This window comes from Capricornis sumatraensis, chromosome 1 (assembly GCF_032405125.1).
Source record: "Capricornis sumatraensis isolate serow.1 chromosome 1, serow.2, whole genome shotgun sequence".
NCBI lineage: Eukaryota > Metazoa > Chordata > Mammalia > Artiodactyla > Bovidae > Capricornis > Capricornis sumatraensis.
In genome coordinates this window covers 260,263,768-260,276,743 of record NC_091069.1, presented here as the reverse complement: position 1 = coordinate 260,276,743, position 12,976 = coordinate 260,263,768, and the positions used below count along the sequence as shown (strand labels likewise).

Genomic DNA, 12,976 nt, shown 5'->3' with positions numbered 1-12,976 from the left:
GCTTTCTGTTTCTTATTTCACCATTAAAACTGAGAGACCCTTGCTCGGTGTGAAAGCAGAGAAGTGGTTTGCATTCACCTGAGTGGCTGCAGCCTGGGCCGCATGGCGGGCGCCTTCTCCCGCACCCCCTGCCTCTTCCCAAGGGCAGCTGACCTTCTCCTCTCCAAAGAGGCGAGCCCCTTGCCAGCGCATATGACTACAGACTATTACATTAATCTGTTTAGCTGTAGTACCAGCTGCTTGCATGGTTTTAATTATCTTATTAGATGGTATAACAGTGACCTATGAAATAAATTGAAGGTGAACATTTTTAAGTTTTCCCTTTTTTACCCTATGTTTCTAAATATCTTTATTGATAAAATTATGATATTCTGTAAAAGTTCATTGAAAATGTATATGGTTTTTGAGTCAATCAATGTAATGCTCTTTAAAGTATAGTAGTATAATTACCAGTATAAAGGTAACTTCAGTTTTGCCTCATTTTTTATAAGATTTAGGTTGTTTTATGTGGCCACAAATTCATGTGAAAATTTGTTGCTTTAAGAGTCAGTTTAGAGAAAACTCAGACCAGTTATTGGCATTCTCTGGGAAACTCAAAATATTGCTTAGATTTCAGACAACATCTTGGCATTGTATAAATGGCATAAGATGGTATATAAATTATTGTAGATTATTTTAAAATAAATTTGTCTATTTAACTCTGATTTTTTAAAATTCTTTGTATTCAGTGGTAGATCATCTAGCTGACCCTAATTATTTTTACAATTTAATTTCATATGCTACTATTTCTGAGTGTATTTTCCCAAGCTGCAGCATTAGAAAAATTGTATCATCTTCTGGATTTTGATAATTGGATACTTTTCAAATCATACTTAAATAGAATGTCGACTCCAAGAGACACAGTTCAAAATAATAATGACCAGTAATTGTTCAGTTATAGGCAATCAATAAAAATTATAATAATTTAGTCAGAAGCTCTGATGTTTAATTAAAAAGCAGGTAGTTGGATGCATACTATGTATGTCATTTGAATTAACAGATCCTACAGCTGGCATGATGCAGTGACTTGAGCCTTGAAAAATGTATACTCTTTGAATAGTTATAAACTACACATTATTTGTTTTTTTAATTAAGAAATATTCAGACTTTTTGGCTTCTGTAGTTTTTTCCCTCCAACGAAAGATTGTTTCATATTTCAAAAGGATTTTTGTTAAATAAGGGAAATTTTTCCTCTTTATATATTTTATTTTCTTTTTAAGGAAGGAAAATGAAAAGCCACTTGGTGCTGAAGTACTGGTGTATTATTTCTTGATATTGACCAGAGCTTCCAAGGTTGCCTCCCTTTCTCAATATGGTATTTTCTATAGGTCCTAGAGTCCAAAGTTAAAAGTTTAAGTTGGTTAACAGTTTTTTATTTTTAATTGGTTTAAGTTGGTTAAAAGTTTTTTAAAAAAATATAGTTGATTCATCATTTTAAATTTAAAAGTTGTCTTTTTCTGAATAAAGAAGACATTAATTTGAACTTTCTTTAGTCATTGAGGAAATTTTAAAAATTAGACTTCAGGTTTTATTGCAGAGATATTTATGTGTCCTGTTTACATGTGATTAATAATTTGAAAGGATGTGGGAAGTACCCTTAATGTCACTCACATTTGTTTTTGATACAGCACCTCTCCCCGCTTGTATGTAAGAGGTCACATGTCTCTTGAAATGAAAGTGAAGCAGTGACTCAAAACGTTAGAAATAACAGGGCAAAAGCAGGCTTTGAATTTAAAATTAGAAGTCTGGGTTATGGTTATAGTCTGGGAATGATATAAATTTGTTAATCCATTATTTTTAGGAATATGGAATTATAGAAACATTGTAATACGTTTTTACAGAAACATAATTGTGAAAGTTACACTGTGTTAGCTTGGGCTATTACGACAAAATACCAGAGACTGGGTAGCTTATAAACAATAGAAATTTATTTCTCACAGTTTGGAGGCTGGAAAGTTCAAGATTAAGATGCTGGTAGATGTGGTGTTTGATGGAGCCCACTTCGGGTTCATAGAGGAGATCTTTTCACTGTGTTCTCTCATGGCTGCAGGGGAAAGAAAGGTCTCTGAGAGCTTCTTTTGTGAAGGGCACTAATCCCATCACTCAGCCCTGAGGACAGTCGCCTCCCAAAGACCTCACCCCCGAACACCATCAGATTGGCGTCATAATTCAGAGTGTGAATTTGGGGGCTACATGCCCTTCTCCGTACATTACACTAAGGAGGAGACTGAACGGAACTCCCGCCCCCCTTCTTCACTCACTCATCTAAAGTTCCTAAGGCCTTGCCATTTTATTTATTTTTCCAGAACGTTAAGTGAAGTGGCTCAGTCGTGTCCGACTCTTTGCAACCCCATGGGCTGTAGGAGCCTGGTAGGCTCCTCTGTCCATGGGATTTTCCAGGCAATAGTACTGGAGTGGATTGCCATTTCCTTCTCCAGGGCATCTTCCCAACCCAAGGATCGAACCCAGGTCTCCCACGTTGTAGACAGACGCTTTACCATCTGAGCCACCAGAGGACGTAGGTAAATAAATAGATAAGAGAAGAGGGTCTGGACTGAGGGTTTCCTTCCTGATTCTTAGAACGCTGCTTTCCTCACTTTGACGTTATGCTTGTCTGTTGAGAATCCATATAATTGTACCACACTGACTCTTTAAGTTCTTAAGAATAAATGCATAGTTTAGGGAAACAAGTTGGAAAAGCACACAGGTAGAAATAAGACAGACTGAAGTTTGCCTCTCAGCTCCAGCACCTCCTGACTGTGTGGTCTTAAGCAAGGCTGTCAAGCTCCCTGCTTCCTGGTTGCTTCATCTGTGAAGCTGAGTGTCGGCACCTCCTCTGTCATAGAGCGGTGTGTGGCTGGACCCATCGCCTGACGCATAGTGAGTGACTGTGCCAGTTTCTTTCTTCTGTCTTTTTTTCCCAAAATTCCTTTAAGTTTTAATCAAGTTTTTCACATAACAAGGTTGGCCTTCATTTCAGAAAAGTGTTTTAAAAATTCTATATAAAAGTGAAGGTCACTTAGTCATGTCTGATTCTTTGTGACCCCATGGACTCATACAGTCCATGGGATTCTCCAGGCCAGAGTACTGGAGTGGGGAGCCTTTTCCTTCTCCAGGGGATCTTCCCAACCCAGGGATCAAACCCAGGTCTCCTGCTTTGCAGGCGGATTCTTTACCTTCTGAACCACAAAGGAAGCCCCTTATATGTTGTGGCAATAAATTGAGTATTTAAGAATAATATCTACAGTTATCTGTAAAAGCTCAGATCTCTAGATATCTACAGTTATCTACAGATTATAGAGGAAGAATATTTAGAAAACCAATACTTCTGTTTAGCCTAACATTATCAGATGTTCTTAATTCTTTTTTTCATATGTGCTCAAGTAGCACTGTAACACAGTTACATGATAATTTCAGAGAGTACAAAATTAATCATTTTATTTTTTGGAAACCAAAATCAGAATATTACCTTTAATTCTTATCTCCATAATGGAGCCACATTTAAGAGAAGAAGAAAAAAATCATGTTTTAATGATGAGTGTATCCTCTTCAAGCAGCTTTATTATTATTTATGTCCGTGGAACTGGTCAGTAGCGCCATTTCTCTCTAACATATTATCTGTCTGAACTAATCATTGGTCACGTGAGGCTCTGAAAATAGGTAACCTTTCACTTAAATTACTAACTGGTTTATTTGCATTTATAGCCTCAGATTAACATAACTCAAACTGACTTGATCATACATGGTAACAGTTTGAGTTCCTTTCCTTCAGAAAGCCCCTTCAAGCCCTTCTTATTGTCTGTAGCCAGGCTTTGGGGAATTTTTTTTTTTCATATTTGTTTATTTACAAAGTTAGCTGCAGGCTCCAATCATCCAAGGCTGTGTAAATGTTTATCTTTGAAAAGAGAGGTGTACATTTGAAATACGGAAGCAAGCTGCTCGGAGTCAGCCTCACTGTGAGTCCTGTCCCCTGGAAGCACTGAAGTTTCCTCCTGGGCTCCTGGTGAAGACGCCCCGTCAGCCCCACTGCCACCATCTGTAATGTATATTAGTACACTACGTTTTTTGGGGACGGGGAGATTCAATTAAATATTTGATCAATAATGTTGAACTGTGTTATTGAACTCTTAACTTGAGAAAATAATGCATAGAATTAGGATTTAAAAGTGAAAAGGTATACGTATTTTTAAACATTCTACAAATAGCTTGCTTATATCCTTGTTGGTACATTATATGATTAGTTCATTATACGGCTTAATTTCTGACATTTGATTTGATGGACAGTTTCTAAGTCTCAAAGATATATTTTAAGGATGAAATTTACATAGAATATTTCAATAAAAATTAGTATTTAACATTTCTCTCTTTTCTGTATCAGATTACCTCCCCTTTTGAGGGAAATTGGCAGTGATTAATAATCCTATTTTTTATTTTTTCTCCAGAGTGTTCACAAGTGCTTTCCTGACGCGCACGTGTGTGTGTGTGTGTGTGTGTGTGTGGTTTGCTGTTGTTCAGTGTGAGAGCTAAATATCTTCAGTCATTCTGCAGTTTGTTATTCTCCACCCATTATAGGCCAGCCAGTGAGCTAGACCCAGAGAGGGACACAGAGCCTGTCGTGGTGCACTCACCCTCTAGGCCGGGAGGCAGGCTTGCCAGCAGCTAGCATAGATGAAGACTGCTGCGACGGGGCAGACGTTTCACCGAGAACTGGGGGAAGGCCAGGTGGCTAGTTGCCAGTGAGGGTCGGTGGTGGTTGGGAGGAAGGTGTGTTTGCTAGGCATAGCAGAGGAACAGGAGTTTTCCATGAGATGAACAGTGTGAACAAAAACAGCCTTTATTTTCTGTTCTAGTAATGCATTTTTCAGGGGTTTGGGCCACTCAGCATGGGTAGATTCGACTGGCCTTATATTTGTCAGTGACAGTCTCTTGCGTGTGCAGTTACATAGAACTGTTTCATTGCGGTGACATTTTTACTTTGCAGGAACTGCTATTTTGACAGTACTGAAGTTTTAGATTTCAGTGTCTTCCAGGTGTTTGATATATCTAAATCAATGATCAAAAGTTTTAACTGGGAAGTGAAAATGTGACTCCTGCACAAAGTTATATGAAACAGTTGATAGTGATATAATTGAGAATGAATATTATGTGCCTAGAAATAAAGGAGAAGTCAATAAACCTGCCAGAGAAGGCAATGGCACCCCACTCCAGTGGTCTTGCATGGAAAATCCCATGGACGGAGGAGCTTCGTGGGCTGTGGTCCATGGGGTCGCTAAGAGTCGGACACAACTGAGCGACTTCACTTTCACTTTTCACTTTCATGGATTGGAGAAGGAAATGGCACCCCACTCCAGTGTTCTTGGCTGGAGAATCCCAGGACGGGGGAGCCTGGTGGGCTGCCGTCTCTGGGGTCGCACAGAGTTGGACACGACTGAAGCAACTCAGCAGCATAAACCTGCTGTGGAACAGAAGCTGCCATTTGAATGTAGAAGATGGCCTAGTTCCACCCCAACACACAGGCCTCGTGCTCATTCTGAGGTCGTAGAGGCCCTGCTCTGAGATAGGTGACATATTCTCAAGGAGTTTCAGAGACTGTGTTTCCACTTCCTTGTTTAATGTTAGAAAAGTAATTCGGATGCCATGCCCCAGGCTCTGAACCCATAGAAACACGACAGGGTAGTTAGCTCTCACTCCAGTTCCCAACCTGCTTCTAGGTCTTGAGGCTCCCTTGAGTGGCAGAGGCCCACTGTCGTGGAGCCAGACCCAGCGCTCCGGTGGTTTGGATTTTGTTCCAGTATATGAAAGACATGCATGGTTCCGAAGTAACTCCTTCACTGTTCATGCTCTCCTGCCCTCACCTCACCGCAGGGCCACCCCAAAGCCTGCGTCTCTCCTTTGTATTCTGTTTGTAAGTTGAGCAGGGGCCAGTTTTCTTTTTACCTGAGAGATCTGGGAGAGGGTGGATGGAGCAGGATAAGTAAAGCCAGACGGGTCTGTGCAGCGTTTTGAGCTCTGTTCCGAATCCGTTTTTCGCCTTGAGCTGCTGGTGGAGCCTTCTCCCTAGGGAAGCAACCCATTTACCTGCCTCTGTATCGCTGCTGCTGCTAAGTCGCTTCAGTCGTGTCCGACTCTTCGCTACCCCAGGGACTGTAGCCCACCAGGCTTCTCCGTCCATGGGGTTTTCCAGGCAAAAACACTGGAGTGGGGTGCCATCGCCTTCTCCATCTGTATCGCTAGGTTCCATTCTTAATTGTAATATTTTTAAAAGTTCTGTAGAAAACAAATGAAAATTTTCTTCTGGTGCTGATTTTCAGTCTTACAGTAGCATTTCACAACAACTTTATGAAAACATCCCATTTGTTCATTATGTGGTCATATAATTAATTTTTTTGTGGCATTCATTTGGAAATGCCTGAGTTTGCGAGTGTACAAATTAACAGAATAGCATCTAGCAAAGTAACAAAAGGTCTTTTGTGAAGTCAAGACTAGATTTGAGTTCTTTTGAAGTATATGAACTTTCAAATAACATAAAATTTCAGCAGTGGCAAATACATCTGCACATCAACACAGGACTTCTTCTGAGGCATAATTTAATTTCGGCAAGAAGGTCATGAGAAAACCGCTCATCTTCCGCTGATGGGGAGCAGCTGTTTGCAAAAATCGGTGGTAGAAGCACTGCTCCCACTGGTGCTGCGTGGGAAGCAGCGTGCAGACCGGAACCCGGTCTCACAGCCTGACTCCTTCACTTCAGTGTCTTCCCGACGTCCAGTGTTAAAAACAGCAATCATCCTACTTCTTTGGACATGCAGCTATGTGTAATTTATTTAGAGGCCAGATTTCTAATAGCTTCACCCAAGGAGGATGTAATCAGAAACTTAGGAACGGGGAGAAAATGATGGAATAGAAATGAGTTTGTTCATTTAGGTAGAGTCAGTCACAGGAAGTCCTTCCTTATTATGCTTCCATTTACCTAATTTCCCATTTTTTTTTAATTAAAAAGGCTGGTACAATTTATGCTGTTGAAGTAGGCTGGAATGTATGACAGTTCAACGTCTAGTTTGTTGCCTTTGTTTTAAAAAAGACAAACTGAGCAAGTGACAGAGGGGTGCAAATTTAGGATTTCTTAAAGCTAGCATGCCAGTTTACAAATCAGCAGCTGGTCCGCTGACAGTCGTGGCCGTGAGAGGAATGCCACCAAAAATGGAATGGAAAACTCCAAGAGCCAGGCAGTGTCGAGTTAGTTAATGTGGAAGCAAATGGCCATCCATTATCCAAAGGTGTACGACATCTGGACAGAATGTCTGTAAGGTTTTGAAATGTTCTGATACTCTGAACATTTTTGAGCTGAGAAAAGGAGAATCACTTATACGGCATACCCTGGCCTCTCACCATGCAGGGCAAATTAGGCGTGCGACCATAAGTTTTGTTTCTTTCTTTTTTTTTAATCTAGAAGTAAGTGATGTTTTCTAGTTTTTTCTCACCCTTGAGTGGGGTTATTTCCTTTTCCAGGAGTCCATGTAAAATTGTTTTCCTAGGTATGTTAGTCTAACAAATTAGAAAGCACACAGTGACCTTAAACTAAAGTTTGTTTGATCACATGGCCCATTGATTTTCATTTTTAATGGTCATTTCCTGGATCTTGGAGCCAGTCTCTTGCTGAGTATGGTTAGGTTATGCTCACAGTTCAAATCTTGGGTCTCAATTCTTTCCAGTGTCACTAACTTTTAGTAACTTGTAGATGGACTGGACCATAGATGTCATTGTAAGCCCTGCGTGTGTCGGGGTGTCTGTGAGTGCAGGCGGAGGAAGCAGGAGCGGAGGGTGGGGCCGGGCGGAAGCGCAGGCAGTGAGAGGCAGCGGGCTGAGAAACACAGGAGGAAAGCAGACGCTTGCCTGTGTGACTTTACTTGCAGTGACTTTTCCTCTGTGTTACCTCTCTTACAGAATCATCTTGATTTTTTGAAACCATTTGTCTTGTCTAACTTTTAAGGTATTTCTGTCTTCTTTCCCCAGCAACGCTGAGTGTGTGTCATATGCGTATTTATCTTTACATCCCTTGAGCCTTTGTAGTTGTTACTTTACAAAATGAAACGTGTGTGGTTATCGTCCTAAAGCACTTTGTGTTTCACTGTCCGATATAGGAACCACTAGTTGCATGGGGCTGCTTGAATTTAGGTTTAGATTAACCAATTAAGGTCTGTCATTGTTCAGTTGCAGTAGCTATGTTCACATGCTTAGTAGAGCATTATATCTGGCAGTCCAAAACTGTTGCTAACTCCGTTCTTCATTATCTACCATGTGCATATTGAGTTGGAGGCTCAAACTTTCTTGAGTCACAGTTAAATCTGAAAACCGAATCAAAGCATGATAGTAAGTTGATTTTAACGAACTGCCTCACCCCGAACTGCCTGCTGCCTTTGTTTCAATGGTGCTGCACCACATGAGAGCATTTTCCACCTAGAAATACGAAGAAATCCATTTTAGGCTTGTGAGTAATTGTGAGTTGTCTTTATGAGTATTTATATATATGTATAAGTAATATGCCCTGATGTTTCATTATGAAGGGGAAAAAAAGCTTTAAATAAAAGTAAGTTTTTAAAAATTCCTGATATAGGAAGCAAAAAAGCCAGTACAGTTTCTAATTGCCTTTTAGAGTCTCTGAGTTCCCTCATTACCTGTGATTTAAGCTAAAAATGAGGTAATTACAGATCACATCAGTGTTTATCTGGTTGATCCCGACACCTGCAGTCCTGACGCAGCTTACCCAGATCTGGGGCCACACTTAAGAGTCTGATGCTGACATCCTAATTTACGCTTCTCCCATTTCCTTTGATTTTTAAGTTAGATGTTCCTTGTTCTATTCCAATAGTATTTTAAAAACTATACCTTTAAAATGTTATAAAGACACATACTTGTTTATGTGGATATTGGAATCATGGTACAGTCCTTTAATTAAGAGGAATCTTCCCTTAACACATTTCACTGCAGATTAAAAATTTGACTGTGTCCTTTTTCCCTTTGCATTTGATAAAGCAAATATGGTCATAATTAATGTGGCAGTCTTTCCACATACTGACATGCACTTTAGGATAGTAACATTATTTAAACCATTTCACATCAGGTGCAGTTTTCTTCCCTGTGGTTCCGCACCTTTAGGTACTCTTCCCGTCTAACTCTGATCTTGTCCAGCTTAAAGATCACCTTTTCTTGGCCTGGCCTTTAGTCCTGCTGTTGCTCTGGTCAGACCACAGAGACGAGACGGCCTTGGCTGACCGGCCACCGCTGAGAGCTCCTGTGCCACCCCCCCCTCATCCCAGCTGCCCCTTCTCTGCAGCGACGTCTCAGCCTTCCCTGTGGGGACAGCCCTTCTCTGTTCCACTCAACAACTTCATTATCTGCAAGAGCAAAGTAGTACCTCTTAACCAAGTGATTGGAGGCCCTCAGGACTAGACTGTGGGTAGCCTGTGACCTCTGCTCAGTTATTGTAGGTGCCGGAGTTTCTTGTGTTAGCTCCATAGAGACATTGTTCCTTGTCTAACGAAAACCAAAAAATGGGGTAAAACCATTATGTAAAATATACAATAGAGGGTTTTTTCTGTGTATCCTCATTTGGGAGAGCAATTCAGAAATTTTTTCATTTCAAAATTGCCATGTCATTTATGCAAGCTTCAGGTTACAAAAATATTTAAACAGTTAAATGTAGAAGGTGCTAACCAGTTTCACACTCATTTTATGTGCATATCTTGGGAAGTATGTTAAGAGATTTTATTTTCTTGGGCTCCCAAATCACTGCGGACGTTGACTGCAGCAATGAAATTAAAAGATGCTTACTCCTTGGAAGGAAAGCTATGACAAACCTAGACAGCATATTAAAAAGCAGAGACATTACTTTGCTGACACAGGTCCGTCTAGTCAAAGCTATGATTTCTCCAGCAGTCACGTATGGATGTGAGAGTTGGACCATAAAGAAGGCTGAGCACTGAAGAATTGATGCTTTCAAACTGTGGTGCTGGAGAAGTCTCCTGAGAGTGAGCCCCTGAACATGTTTTCAGGGACCCGGTGCCTGCACTGCAGAGACTTGGCCACTAGGTGGCACCAGGGCATGTTTATGAGAGGTTTCAAGGGCCTGGTCTCTATAATCTGTTCCATTTGCGGCAATTAGGCACCTAAATGTCCCCTGTGTTCTTAACCACTCACGGCATCTGCTGACTCACCTTCTCAGTCCAGCTGGTGAAAACGTACCTCTATACTTTTGGACCACATGTTCAAAACCTAAAGCTATAAGGAAGGAGATCCAAGGCGCATCCCTGTCCTGCCCTCTTAGGGCCTTTTCATCCTTTGGTGTGTGGAGAACCACGCTTCCCTTTGCTGCTGCCAGCCCCGTCATTCAGGACGGTCTAGCCCGCATTCTCATTCTTTCTCTCTTGTGACAATTTACTTTTTCTGAGACGCAGTTTTGTCATTCATAAAGAGGGGTTGAAAATACTCAGGAGGGTCGTTGGAAAGGTTAAAAGTGATTTACCCAAAATATAACATATCATAACATGAGTGGATTTTTTTTAGCATTCTCAAAATGCTAGCATCATTGCTAGATTTTTTGCTACGACAGACTATATAGTTTTATGTAAGACAAAGTTAACAACTATCTCTTCTTTACTCTTGTTAATTAAATGGAAAAATTCCGCCGCCAACTCCTCAGTACTTAATATTCTTTTCCCAGGTTCAAGACTGTTGGCCACCATTTGTATTTGTGATTGGAAAGAACTTTTCTTTTGGTCCAGCTCCCGTCAATGGGTTCAGCTTTCCCACATTCTGTCCTCTGTACACTATTCGACCTTTGGCAGCTAAGTTTTTGGGTGGCATTTCAGTGCCTGTGGGGATACTACTTATCGTGTTTTACACTGAGTTTTAATTTTTTGATGTAAAGTTATTTCTCCCTCCTCTGAACTGCCACAATGCTTTGCCTTAATCACATGATTATTGGTTTACATATCCGTTTGCTCCCTTAACTGAATGCTTTTAAAAAATACCTCTAAGTGCTAAGTACACAGTAGGCACTGAGTAAATGTTTATTATGTTTACCGTGTATCACAGTTTATTAACAAAACACTGTCCCATAGAAGAGAAAGACAATTAGTAGATTATTTTGTGGCCTTTATGTGCCTGTGTTGTCAGAGCTCTCCATCAGTTTGAGATTTGTGTTTTAATTAGAACTATAAGTACCTCTGAATAAATTTAAATAATTGTGAATTTCAGAGAGAATGTTTCCATTTCCCATGCCTCAGTCTCCTTGTTTCTTTACCAACACTGTAATAGAGGCACAGGGTCTTTTTTGAGCCAACAGATAGTTACCCTTCATTACGTAAGTGCTGTGTGACTTGACCTTAAAAGGCTGCGGAACTTGACGAGACGGCAGTGGACCTAGCCAGCTGCGTCTGCCTCCACGGTGCGCTGGGCCCTGTGCGTAGGAGCTGCTTTGGGAGGGTCTGGGGGAGCCATTGCCTCACACGCTCCCTCTCTGATCTGAAAAGCATGGTTGCTTTCAGGTCATGGAGCTGCATGGTCTCAGACAAATTATGCCATTTGAAATCTGTGTTTTCTCTTTGTAGACTATAAGCTATTTAAACAGAAGCACGTTTTCTGAGATGTACGCCTATATTGTTCTTTGCTCATTTTTTTCCCTCATTTTGACTAAAACTAAAAGCAAAATTTCAGCAGTGAGATGTGGGTGATACATGTGAAGCTAATGGGAGGTGGAAGTGGATAGTATATTCAAAATACCATAGCTAATGCAAACGAACTAAAGTAGTGTTCAAAAAGCCTAAGAACTGATTTCCTTGAACTTGAAGTGGCTAAGAATTAACGTAAGCATAAAAACAATGTAAAGAGAATCAAGAGGAAATAAATGTTAGGTTTAAAATATATATGAAAAGTTTCAGTGGTTTGAAAATCAAAATAATTAGGTTAAAAATACACATACATGGCAGATAGCAGTGTCTTTAATGTATGAAACACTTCTCTCTTGGACCAATAAGTCCAAGTAAAAGCAGTGTTATTATTAACAATATTAAATTTTTAGATGTTATGATATGCTGGGTTCCCTTTTAAGGGTTTTTCATGTATTTTAATTCTCATAGTAATTATTGGAGGCAGCTGCTATTATTATTACTCCATTTTACAGAGGAGGCAGCAGAGACACAGGCTAAGTGAACTTCAGCATGCTTGCACACCTAGTAAGTTATGGAGTTTCTGCATGGATGACTTTCTTTGCATCGCAGAAGCGTGGCTCTGATGCCTGTCCTCTTGGCCAGTAGCTTATACTGCTTAAAATGGGCAAAGGGCAAGAAAGGACATTTTAAAAAAGAATAAATAAAATGGCCCCAAATCATGAAAAAATTTTCTGTTTCACTAATGATACAGAAGGAAGTAAAACTCTAAATGAAATTTATTTTCTTCTTTGACTAGGGTGATGGAAATAAGACATTTCCATGGAGTGGTGGTAGGAATTCATTTCTCCCAGTGCAGGGCTGTGGGGAAGGGCTGAGGTTCTCTGCTCAGGGCGTGAGGGACTGCCGTTGCCTCGGCCACTCTCCTGGAAGGCTGGGTGTGGAAGGCGCAGCTTGCTCCGCAGTCAGGGGCCGGAGCACTGGGCGTGCCGCTGGTTGGGATGCACAGTCTGCAGCCGCCTCGTGTACGGCTTTTCTTTCCGAACACGAGTGGGGCCTGGCCAGGGACAGCCCCGCACGTGGCACAGAGGACGATCGAGAGGTTTCGCGGCTTCCTTTAGAGTTCATCTTTCTGAAGAGAGTGCCAGGCTTGCAGCTTTGATGATGAATTTCACATTGTCAGTTTATTGTGGCACTATGGAATCTCAGGGAAATTTCATACAGCCGCACTAAGTCACCTCAGCTGTTGACAAATGATTCTTGATGTTTAGTTT

General features: G+C 40.9%; 1 protein-coding gene across 2 annotated transcripts in view; it reads left to right on the top strand.

Annotated features, from left to right (window-relative positions):
• TBC1D5 (TBC1 domain family member 5) overlaps window positions 1–12,976 on the top strand; it is a 589,263-nt gene that overhangs the window by 306,773 nt on the left and 269,514 nt on the right. The gene's annotated exons all lie outside the window — the stretch shown is intronic.